The sequence below is a fragment of the Triticum urartu genome, chromosome 4A (genome assembly GCF_056163025.1).
Source record: "Triticum urartu cultivar PI428250 chromosome 4A, HENAU_Tu73, whole genome shotgun sequence".
Lineage (NCBI taxonomy): Eukaryota > Viridiplantae > Streptophyta > Magnoliopsida > Poales > Poaceae > Triticum > Triticum urartu.
Genome location: NC_141876.1, coordinates 492058356 through 492069580, shown reverse-complemented (window position 1 = coordinate 492069580; position 11225 = coordinate 492058356).

Here is an 11225-nt window from a genome sequence, read left to right as displayed (position 1 = left end):
CTGACTTGACCACATGCCAATAACGTCAGCATCCTTCTCGGTTGTATTGAGTATCCGGAGGATGTGAACAACAAGAGACAGTAAAAAAGGTTTACGCGGGTCATAATCTGAAAAGAAACCTTTGAGCGGGTCCCTGCTGCACATCTGCGCCTGTGTCTCCGTTGTGCCGTGTCCTGGACGGGTGTAGCATGATTGTCATCTATAAAAAGAGAAGAACTTAGGTGAAAGTTGCCATGCCAGAAAATTGGTTATTATCGATAAACCATTAAAATTCAAGATAAGTCAAGTTGAGCCGGACTAGCCCTGATTACACGCGGGAAGCCCCTGGTACCATCTAGGACGGTTTGACCATCAAACCAATCTCATGTATATGTAATGGTGCACCGGACTCGTCTAACCGTGTCCGTGGTCTTGACGACCTGTCATTTTTCCTGATTGGTGAGGCCGTCTAGTGCTCGGCTGTTAAAACCGCCGCACATTCTTCCACACGTAGAGAACGCTCAGTATTTCTGCTAATTGTGATGGTGCCACATGGATCGGGCATCTTAAGCTTGAGAGAAGCGTAATGTGGTATTGCATTAAAACGAGCGAAGGCCGTTCTTCCGAGTAGTTCTTGATAGCCACTTCGGAATGGAGCGATGTAGAAAGTTAACCTTTCGCTTCGGAAGTTGTCGGGAGAACCGAATACAACCTCTAGTAATAGAGAGCCCGTACAGCGGGCCTCGAGGCCTGGTATTACTCCCTTGAAGGTAGTATTACTGTGGCTTATTTTTGTCGGGTCTATCCCCATTTTGCGGACTGTGTCCTGATATATCAGATTTAGACCACTGCCGCCGTCCATGAGGAATCGTGTGAGATGGTATCCATTTATTATTGGGTCTAACACCAAGGCAGCCAATCCTGCATGCCGGATGCTTGTCGCATGATCCCCGCGATCAAAAGTGATCGGGCGGGCCAACAAGTGGTTGAACCTAGGGGTGACGGGCTCTATGCCGCATGTGTCTCGGAGTGCATGTTTGCTTCTCCTCTTCGTCACATGGATCATGTTTACTGTTTTAACCTCTGGTGGGAATTTTTTCTGACCTTCAATGCTTTGCTGCCGAGGTCCGTCCTCGTCTTCGCTTGGTGTCTCCCCCCTTGTGTTCCGCGTTTAGCTTACCGGCCTGCTTGAAGACCCAGCATTCTCTGTGGGTGTGATTTGCAGGTTTATCGGGGGTGCCATGAATCTGACATAGTTTGTCAAGAATCCTGTTTAGGCCAGACAGTCCGTCTCTGCTGCCTTTGAAAGGGTTTTTCTGCTGACCTGGTCGAGAGCCCCTGAATCTGGCGTTTACCGCCGTATTAACTGGGCTATCTTCTTTATTTCGACGCTTGTTTTTATTGCATCGTGGTTTTCCATTGCCATCCCTGACTTCGGATGTGCTTGGGTCGCTGGTGCTACTACGGGCTAGCCAACTGTCTTCGCCCGCGCAAAAGCGGGTCATGAGGCTTGTCAGGGCTACCATTGTTCCCGGTTTTTCTTGGCCGAGGTGTCTGGCGAGCCATTCGTCTCGGACGCTGTGTTTGAAAGCTGCTAAGGCTTCGGCGTCCGGACATTCGACGATTTGGTTCTTCTTAGTGAGAAACCTGTTCCAAAGCTTTCGGGCGGACTCTCCGGACTGTTTAATTATATGACTTAAATCGTCTGCATCCGGAGGTCGGACGTAGGTCCCTTGAAAATTAGCCCGAAAAGCGTCCTCGAGCTCCTCCCAACTTCCAATTAAGTTTTCGGGGAGGCTTTTCAGCCAGTGCCGAGCTGGTCCTTTAAGCTTGAGGGGCAAGTATTTGATGGCATGGAGATCGTCTCCGCGAGCCATATGGATATGGAGGATAAAGTCCTCAATCCAGACCCCAGGGTCTGTGGTCCCATCATATGCCTCTATCTTCACTGGTTTGAATCCTTCTGGGAATTCGTGGTCCAGCACCTCATCGGTGAAACATAGGGGGTGTGCGGCACCCCTGTATTGGGATGTGCCATGGCTTTCGGACGGTTGTAGTATTCGGTTTTGATTTTGTGCCGGAGCGCGCTTCCTAGATCCATAGATGGATCTGGTCGTACCGGATTTTTGGCGCAAGTCCTCACGTAGATCGTGTGCTGACTTATGTGCGGCTTTGTTAGCCGCTCTATTGCGGTCACAAGGTGGTTGATCCGGCCGGTTGGCCGTTTCATTTTTCGGCTGTGTGGGCTCTAAGGCCTCATTGTCGAATTCAGCTAGTAGCTTGCGCTTTGGATAGCTCTTTGTGTGGTAACTTCCACCATACTTTTCTTCATTGTCGAGCACTTTGTTCCACCTGCTGTTGAGCGTATTTTGTGTGGCCCTAAGCCTTTGCTTCTGCTTCTTCAGACTCCTCGCTGTGGCAATTAGCCTTCTGCGGAGCTTCTCTTGCTCCAAGTGCGTTTCCGGGATGATGTGTGCATCTTTGTCCGGACTGTTTTTCTCCCCAGAGGGGGTTTGATGAGGTTTATCCTCGGCACCGCCGTGTTTGGACGTCGGATCCGTACTATGTTCGCCACTTGCAGCTTCATCGTGCTCTACCGCTGGGGCAATGTGGTCGTCGTTTCCTCTGGAGTCGACTGGAGTGTTATTTTCTCTTGCGTTGTTATCGCTGTTTTTGCTATGACGGGACTTAGAGTGGCGTCGCTGACGTCGGCGCTTGGGTTGCTTCTTGGAGGGGCCATCCTCCGCTATCTCTTCGCCATTGCCTTCTTTGGGTGTATCCACCATGTATATGTCATGTGATGAAGTGGTTGTCTGGCGCCCTATGGGTGCTGGTTCCTATCCGTCTCCTGCATCTTCGTCCATGCCGTCGATGTCTTCGGAGTCAAAGTTGAGCATGTCGGTTAAGTCATCGACAGTGGCTACTAAGTGGGTGGTGGGTGGCAGCAAATTTCTTCATCGTCGACATCCCATTCTAGCCGGACATAGTTCAGCCACGGTTCTCCTGACAAGGAGAGAGACCTTAATGAATTTAGCACTCGCCTGATATCTGTGGAGGTGAACTCCATGATCGGCGCCCAGTCGGATTTGATAGGCGCGGATGCAGGCGGCTCGGAGTCCGTGGCCGGAGACAAATCTAGTGGTTCGGCGACACGACTCTCGTAAGGGGTGAAGTCAATATCTGGCTCTATCGCCACTGAGAGTGCGGCCTCCATGGCGGGGTCTATCCCTCCGCTCTCGGATGGTACAATTTGCTCCGAATTGACGGCCGGAGTAGTTGCAGATGCGATCTCCCGAACAATATCCGACGGCAGAGTTACTTCATGCTCGTGGTGATTGTGCGGCGCACCTGACATGGGCTCGAATCCGTCGAAGATCAAGTCTCCGTGGATGTCGGTAGTGTAGTTTAAGTTTCCGAACCTGACCTGATGGCCAGGGGCGTAGCTCTTGATCTGCTCTAGATGGCCAAGCGAATTGGCCTGCATTGCGAAGCCGTCGAATACAAAGATCTGTCAGGGGAGGAAAACCTCACCCTAGACCGCATCGTTACCGATGATCGAAGGAGCCATCAAGCCTTACGGTGACGGCACAGTGGAACTCTCAATGAAAGCACCAATGTCGGTGTCAAAATAGGTGGATCTCGGGTAGGGGGTCCCGAACTGTCCGTCTAAGGCGGATGGTAACAGGAGGCAGGGGACACAATGTTTACCCAGGTTCAGGCCCTCTTGATGGAGGTAATACCCTACGTCCTGCTTGATTGTTCTTGATGATATGAGTATTACAAGAGTTGATCTACCACGAGATCGTAGAGGATAAACCCTAGAAGCTAGCCTATGGTATGATTGTATGTTGTCCTATGGACTAAACCCTCCGGTTTATATAGACACCGGAGGGGGCTAGGGTTACACAGAGTCGGTTACAAGGGAGGAGATCTACATATCCGTATTGCCAAGCTTGCCTTCCACACTAAGGAAAGTCCCATACGGACACAGGACGAAGTCTTCAATCTTGTATCTTCATAGTACAACAGTCCGGCCAAAGGATATAGTATGGCTGTCTGGAGACCCCCTAATCCAGGACTCCCTCAAGGAGGATGGTGTGGGTGGGGTGTGGATTACTTGACCATATCAACGAGGCCGCATAGCAAGAAGAAGGGTCGGTGGCGAGGAGGTCGCGCAACAAGAAGAAGGGTCGCCGGCGAGGAGGCGGCGCTGCAAGAAGAAGGGTCGCCGGTGAGGAGGAGGCGCTGCAAGAAGAAGGGTAGCCAACGAGGAGGCGGTGCTGCAAGAAGCACTACAAAAAAAAGACACGTCCGTGACATTTTGGGCCGAACGAAAATTTTCTCTGTCATACATATGACACTTCTATGACGATAATTGTGACAAAACCCGGTATCATCATAGATGTGGTGGGCTCCTACTTCTACGACAAAAAATCATGACAGAAAATGGGCTTTTCGTCCTGGGCGAGCCGGAGACGCAGCTGCATGACATTCTTTGGGCCGTCCATGACGGAAAAAACCGTCGTAGAAGCGAGGGGGAGGAAAATTTCGGGGAGTTCCTGGTTACGGTGGGAGGTCGGGGGCCGAGCGATGTGTGCTTCTCTCATACACGTACGCGCGTGTGTGCGAGGCATTGGCTCTAACTGAACCCGAGCGAGGCGTTGGGCTCTAACTGAACCCGAGCGATTGCACTGCAGGCTACGCGTTACTGAACCCGAGCGATCGATCGATGGCTGTTAACTGAACCCGATCGAGCGATTCCTTCGCTACTGCTGCTAACTGAAGCCAATCGATGCTGCCTCTGGATGAACAGTGAGTGTTGCGTGGGGGTTTGGATGAATAGTTCTCGGTGGGGATGGATGAACAGGACCCCGTGGGATTGCCTCTGGATGAACAGGACCCCAATCGATCGAGCCGGTTGGGGCTGGATGAACAGGACCCCGTGGAGGGCTGGATGAACAGGACCACGCCGTGGAGGGCAGGATGAACAGTAGACGGTGGAGGGCAGGATGAACAGTAGCCCATGGAGGGGTGGTTGAACAGGAGCCCGTGGAGAGGGCTGGTTGAACAGTAGCCGGTCGAGTAGCGCGCGATGGAGGCTGGATGAACAGGAGCCTGTGGATGAACAGTCGCAGGTGGAGGCTGGAGGAGGTCGATGGTGGATGAGCAGTAGCTCGTGGAGGCTGGAGGGGGTCGACGGTGGAGATGAACAGTATCCCGTGGAGTCCCGTTTTGCGGTACGCCACACCCCTCCCGATGAACAGGACCCCCGTTTCGACTGTAGCGCTCCAACACAAGTTCGTTTCGTCCGTTTTGCGGTACGCCACACCCCTCCCGATTAATAGGACCCCTGTTTCGACCGTAGGACGTCCGTTTCCTCCGTTTTGCGGTACGCCAGACCCCTCCCGATCAACAGGACCCCGTTCCGAACGTAGGATGTCCGTTTCCTCCGTCGTGCGGTACGCCAGGCCTCGTTTCCATCGCCTGTTCCGTCCAAGCCCTCCCGATGAACACGACCATGCATTCTGTTCTGACCCAGCCGGTTGGCTCCCACGCATTCCGTTGCCTCCCCATGAACACGATGCATTCCGTTGCCTCCCCTTGAACACGACGACGATGCTGTTTCTCCATTCCGACCCAGCAATGTACACGAGCCCTGGCCGTATGTATGCGCGAGTAGGCGTTCCAGACCCCGCCCGTATGTACACATACGTGGCCGTATTTTATTTCTTGCACCCTGGCCACTGTACGTACGTGTAAATGCTATGTGCGTGCCTCTACTACGACACGTGCGCGCCTCTACATTTACCAATATGTACATACACGTTCGTGACCAGAATGACTACGCTACGTACGCTTCGACGAGGTAGGTCCCAACTGTCAGGCACTTCCTTGCGTGCGAAGATGTAGCTGGTGGGTCCCAGTAGTCAGGGGGGCGAAATACGATGCCCTGTCTGGTGGATCCCCGCTGTCAAGGGGAGGAATAATTATTTTGCACGTAATAAGGAGGCACTTCCTTGCTGCGGTCGTGGACCCAGCTGTCAGCCTCTCCACGTATAGTCCACGTCCGATGGAAGCCGTTCCTTGACCACGTTGACCACGCCGCGCCGAGAGCACCAGGGCGGTGGACGACGGCGAGGCCTAGGAAGGGGACGGCGCGGAGCCGGGGAAGACGCGGCAGTGGATGCCCACGCGTAGAGGAGTACGAGGGCACTGGTTCGCTGCGGTGTGAGGCTGCCGTCACCGCAGAGTAACATGGGCTGTGGGTGAGTAGAGGGATGGCCTAGCCAGCGGTGGGAGTAGTAGGGTGCGGTGAGGCCTCCGCCGCATCGCAGCCGGCCACGGGAGGCATGAGCATGAGGCACGACCGACGCTGCTTTGGGCAGCTGGAGCAAGAAGACCAGAGGTTGAAGAAGCACTACGGCCGTTGGATGGATATCGTACGGTCACTGGAGCTAGAATCGTGCATATTGACTAAGTTGACAAAGCCCTCCATCCCCGTCAACTTAGTAGGCCCACAAATCAGCCTGCCACTATACTGGGTCCCAGCTAACAGGGGGAGTATTCATTTTTTTGTGCGTAATAAGGAGGCACTTCCTTGCGTGCAAAGATATAGATAGTGGGTCCGAGCTGTCAGCGGCAGTAACGTTTTTTTCGCGAAATACAGAGGCCCTTTCGGTGGGTCCCTGATGTCAGGTGGAGGAATCATTATTTTGCGCGTAATAAGGAGGCATTTCCTTGCGTGCGGCCATGGACCCAGCTGTCGGCCTCTCCACATACAGTCCACTTCAGATGCATGTCGGTCGTTGACCACGTTGACCAGGCTGCGCCGAGAGCACTAGGGCGGTGGACGACGGCGAGGCCTAGGAAGGGAACGACACGGAGGCAGGGAAGACTCGGCAGTTGTTTCCCACGTGGAGGGGAGTACGACTGTACGAGGGTTTACTGGTTCGTCTGCCGTCGCCGGAGAATAACAGCAGGTGTGGGTGAGTAGAGGGATGGCTAGGCCAGCGATGGGAGTACGGTGAGGCGGTGAGGTTTGCGCGGCAGCACAGCCGGCCGCGGGGAGGAGGGAGCAGGCAGTCCCGCCGGCGCTTGTTTGAGCGGCTGGAGCAGGAAGAGCAGAGATTGAAGAAGCACGACGGCCGTTGGATGGACATCCAACAGTCATTGCTTGTGCGTCAACCTTTTTTTAGGAAAGCCTCAAATCTGTGGAAAACAGCATACAACCCATCTGCCATTATTTCTAATGATTTTCAGCCCATTTGCTAATTCTTAAGGTTTTTCTGGAGCCCATATTCTTTTTGTTAGCTTTACAGCCCAAATTGTGGCCACGGTTAAAAAATTATACGAAATTTTGCATATTTCGGTGCGGTCTGAACTATTTTTAATCCCGAAATTTCGACTCACATTCAAACTGATTTTAAAAATAAATGTATATCAATATAAAATCCAACAAATTCTCCACGCATAAAAATTAATGTAATTTAAAATCTTGAAATGAAAAAAAAGATATTTGAAACTAATTGCCGGTTTGATGTGTTTTAAAAATGTACATCCCATTTCTCATTACTGATGGGCCATTTTCTCGGCCAGCCGAATGAAAGCTCTCCTCGTCTTGAAAGATTTGCAGCCCAACAGGCCTGACAAAGCGACTTGGAAAATCACAAAAAAACTAGCCTGTGGCCGTGGACCCAGCTGTCAGCCTCTCCACGTACAGTACTCTTTCGATGGAAGTCATTCCTTGACCACGTTGACCATGCCGGGCAGAGAGCACCACGATGGTGGACGATGGCGAGGCCTAGGAAGGGGATGATGTGGAGCCGGGGAAGATGCGGCAGCGGAAGCCCGCGCGAAGAGGAGTACGAGGGTTCACTGGTTCGGCTGCGGTGTGAGGCTGTCGTTGCCGCAGGGCCTGGCCAGCGGTGGGAATAGTAGGGGGCGGTGAGGCCTCCGCGGCAGCACAGCCGGCCACGGGAGGCAGGAGCATGCGGCACGACCGGCGCTGCTTTGGGCAGCTGGAGCAAGAAGACCAGAGGTTGAAGAAGCACTACGGCCGTTGGATGGACATCGTACGGTCACTGGAGCTACAATCGTTCATATTGACTAAGTTGACAAAGCCCTCCGTCCCCGTCAACTTTGTTGGCCCACAAGTCAGCCTGCCACTATGGTGGGTCCCAGCTAGCAGGGGGGTATTCATTTTTTTGTGCGTAATAAGGAGGCACTTCCTTGCGTGAGAAGATATAGCTGGTGGGTCCGACATGTCAGCGAGGGGAACGTTTTTTCGCGAAATACAGAGGCCCTTCCAGTGGCTCCCAGCTGTCAGGTGGAGGAATCATTATTTTGCGCGTACAGTCCACGGCCGATGGATGTCGTTCGTTGACCAAGTTGACCAGGCCACGCCGAGAGCACCTTGGTGGTGGACGGTGGCGAGGCCTAGGAAGGGAACGACACGAAGTCGGGGAAGACTCGGCAATGGTTGCCCACGCGGTGGGGAGTACGAGGGTTTACTGGTGCGGCCGCCGTTGCTGGAAAATAACAGGAGGTGTGGGTGAGTAGAGGAATGGCCTGGCCAGCAATGAAGTAGGGTGGGGCGGTGCGGCCTCTGCGGCAGCACAGCCGGCCACGGGAGGCGGGAGCAGGCAGTCCCACCAGAGCTGGTTTGGGCGGCTGGAGTAAGAAGATCAGATATTGAAGAAGCAGCACGGCCATTGGATTAACATCCAACGGTCACTGCTGCTAGAATCGTTTGTGGACTAAGTTGACAAAGCCAAAGTACACGTCAACCTAGTAGACCCACAAGTCAGCCTCCAAATCTATCCCAAATAGCATACAGCCCGAAATTTCTAGCCAGATTCAAATTAATTTTAAATCTAAATATGCCTTAATTTAAATTCAATGAAATTTTACCCGCACAAAAACAATAAAATTTAAAATATCAAAATCTGAAAGAAAACAGTATTTTGGAACTAATTGTCTGTTTGCTGTATTTTTTCATTTTACAGACCATTTATTACTACTTATAGCCCATTTCTTATTACTTATAGCCCATTTTCTGGGCAAAATGCATCCCTCCTCGTCTTGAAAGATTTTTGGCCCAGTAGGGCGTAGAAAAGCAAGTAGGCCTACGTTGGTTATTCTGCAAAAAACAAAATAGCTGGCTAGCAATTTTCAGAAAGGAAAAAAACCAACTGGGCTGGCCATGTGCTAAACATATGAAATAAAAGCCTGGGCTAGACGGGCCACGGGTCCCGCACAACCCAGTTGATACCCTTCTCCGTCCCAAAAAAACAAAATTGCTGCGCGCACTGCTGGGTCCCTACTGTCATCCTCACCATGTACAGTCATCTCCTTATTCCTCTCGGTTGTTGACCATGTTGACAACACTGAAGGGCGGCGCCGCGGTGAGCGAACCAAGGCGGAGGATGATGGTGAGGCCTCGGACGGGAACGAACAGGAGCCGGGGCAGATCACAGCCAGCCGTGGGAGGCGAGAGCAGGCGGTCCCGCCGGCGCTGGTTTGGCTTTGGCGGCTTGAGGAAGAAGAGACTGGAGAAACGCGACAGACGTTGAATGTCAATCCAACGGTCAAGGTTGGCACAATCGTTTTGTTGACAAAGCGGACACCAAGTAGCATACTTTTTTATATATAGGAAGAAAACTGCAAGGAAAATGCGTTCGTCTGCCGTCATCCTCACAGGGAATGTTCGCCACATAAGTGACTAGCACCCTTGGTTTTCAACCGAGAGGTCTTGGGTTCGAGTCCCAGGAACTCTCAATTTTTCCTCCTTCCTTCCTTGCAAAAAGAAGGGAAAGAAAATCAAAGACTTGGGAAGGCGTACAGAACAAGCTAGTGTACCAGTAATGAGACGTTGCCGAGTTTTAGAAAAAAGAAAGACGTGCTCCTGTAGCTGGTTCGAATCCAAACCTAGACTATGACTATATATGGTGCTATGCTACTTTGCAAGTAATGAAACTGACATATCCAACATTCGCTTCTCCTCTTCTATACTTACTCTGCCTAGCATCAAAAGCTCTCGCCGCAACAACCACGTCCGCTGGCTGCTCGTCCACCTGCTCTTCAGCAGGCAACAAACAGATATGCGCCAAGTCACAACCCATAACATCACCTGTGGGTCTCATCACACCCTCATCGGCACGCGCACCGCAGCCAAGTGCTCATCGCAACCCGCTGTCGTTGGTGTGGTGCCACTGCTGCAAATCACGCAGAGTCATCCATCTCAACCACAATCCGCAACCCTGGCCGAGTCTTCTACAAATGCCCGAATCATGGGGTAATAATATGTTTAAGTGTAGTTCTGCTGTTTTCAGTTGCTGATTTTTTTAATAGTTTGGTTGATGATCTACCAATTTGATTCATGTAGAAAAGGGAAGATTCGTGTGATTTGTATTTCTGGGAAGTTGCTGATGTGGGGGAATGCAACTACGCTGATTATTTGGTTAGCCGAGGAATCCCAATACCAGCAGGTTGGGGTGTTGGACAAGTAACTGAAGGAACGGCAGAAGAGGAAGATGCAGAGCAGAAGCTAAAGATGCAGTTCCTCTGATCATGGCCAAGCAACAGCTGCTTTACGGCCTTGACAACAATGAGGAGATGAAAGAGCTTGTGAAGATAATGGGAAAAATCGATGTGCTCTATAGGATGATTGTCTCTTTATTTGTAGTGTATGTAGCACTCGTGATGTATTAAGTGGCTACGACATGAGAACTTTGCTGAAACTAGTAATGAATGAAACCTGTGTAGCAGGCTGGGCGTAGTGTTGTGAACATATAATGATTTCTATTAACGGAAATCAGGGGGTATCCCCTTTTGCTCATATAAATAAATAAATAGCAAAGGCCCTGTCGGGTCAGCTTTGTTCTCATTCGAAGACGTCGAGCAAATTACAGTCCAACAGCAAACTATGTCATCAAATTCAAGTTTCACGACCAAATATGAGTACAACTAAACAACAATGTCATCATGTTTTAGTTGTCATACAATCACCAAACACAAATCAGCATACATAACAAGTGATGTTCTCACAGCAAAATACTAAACAACATGTTCATCAGGTTTCAGTTGTCATAGCAAACACAATTTCACATAGTAGATAAAAAAACGTCTTTTGACAGGCAAATACGACAAAAGCAATGTAATCATCATCCGCAGCAGTAGCGTCAACATCTTCGCCATGTGTATCAGTCTGAATCGTAATTCCCCACGGTGTCATCTTCTTCTTCGTC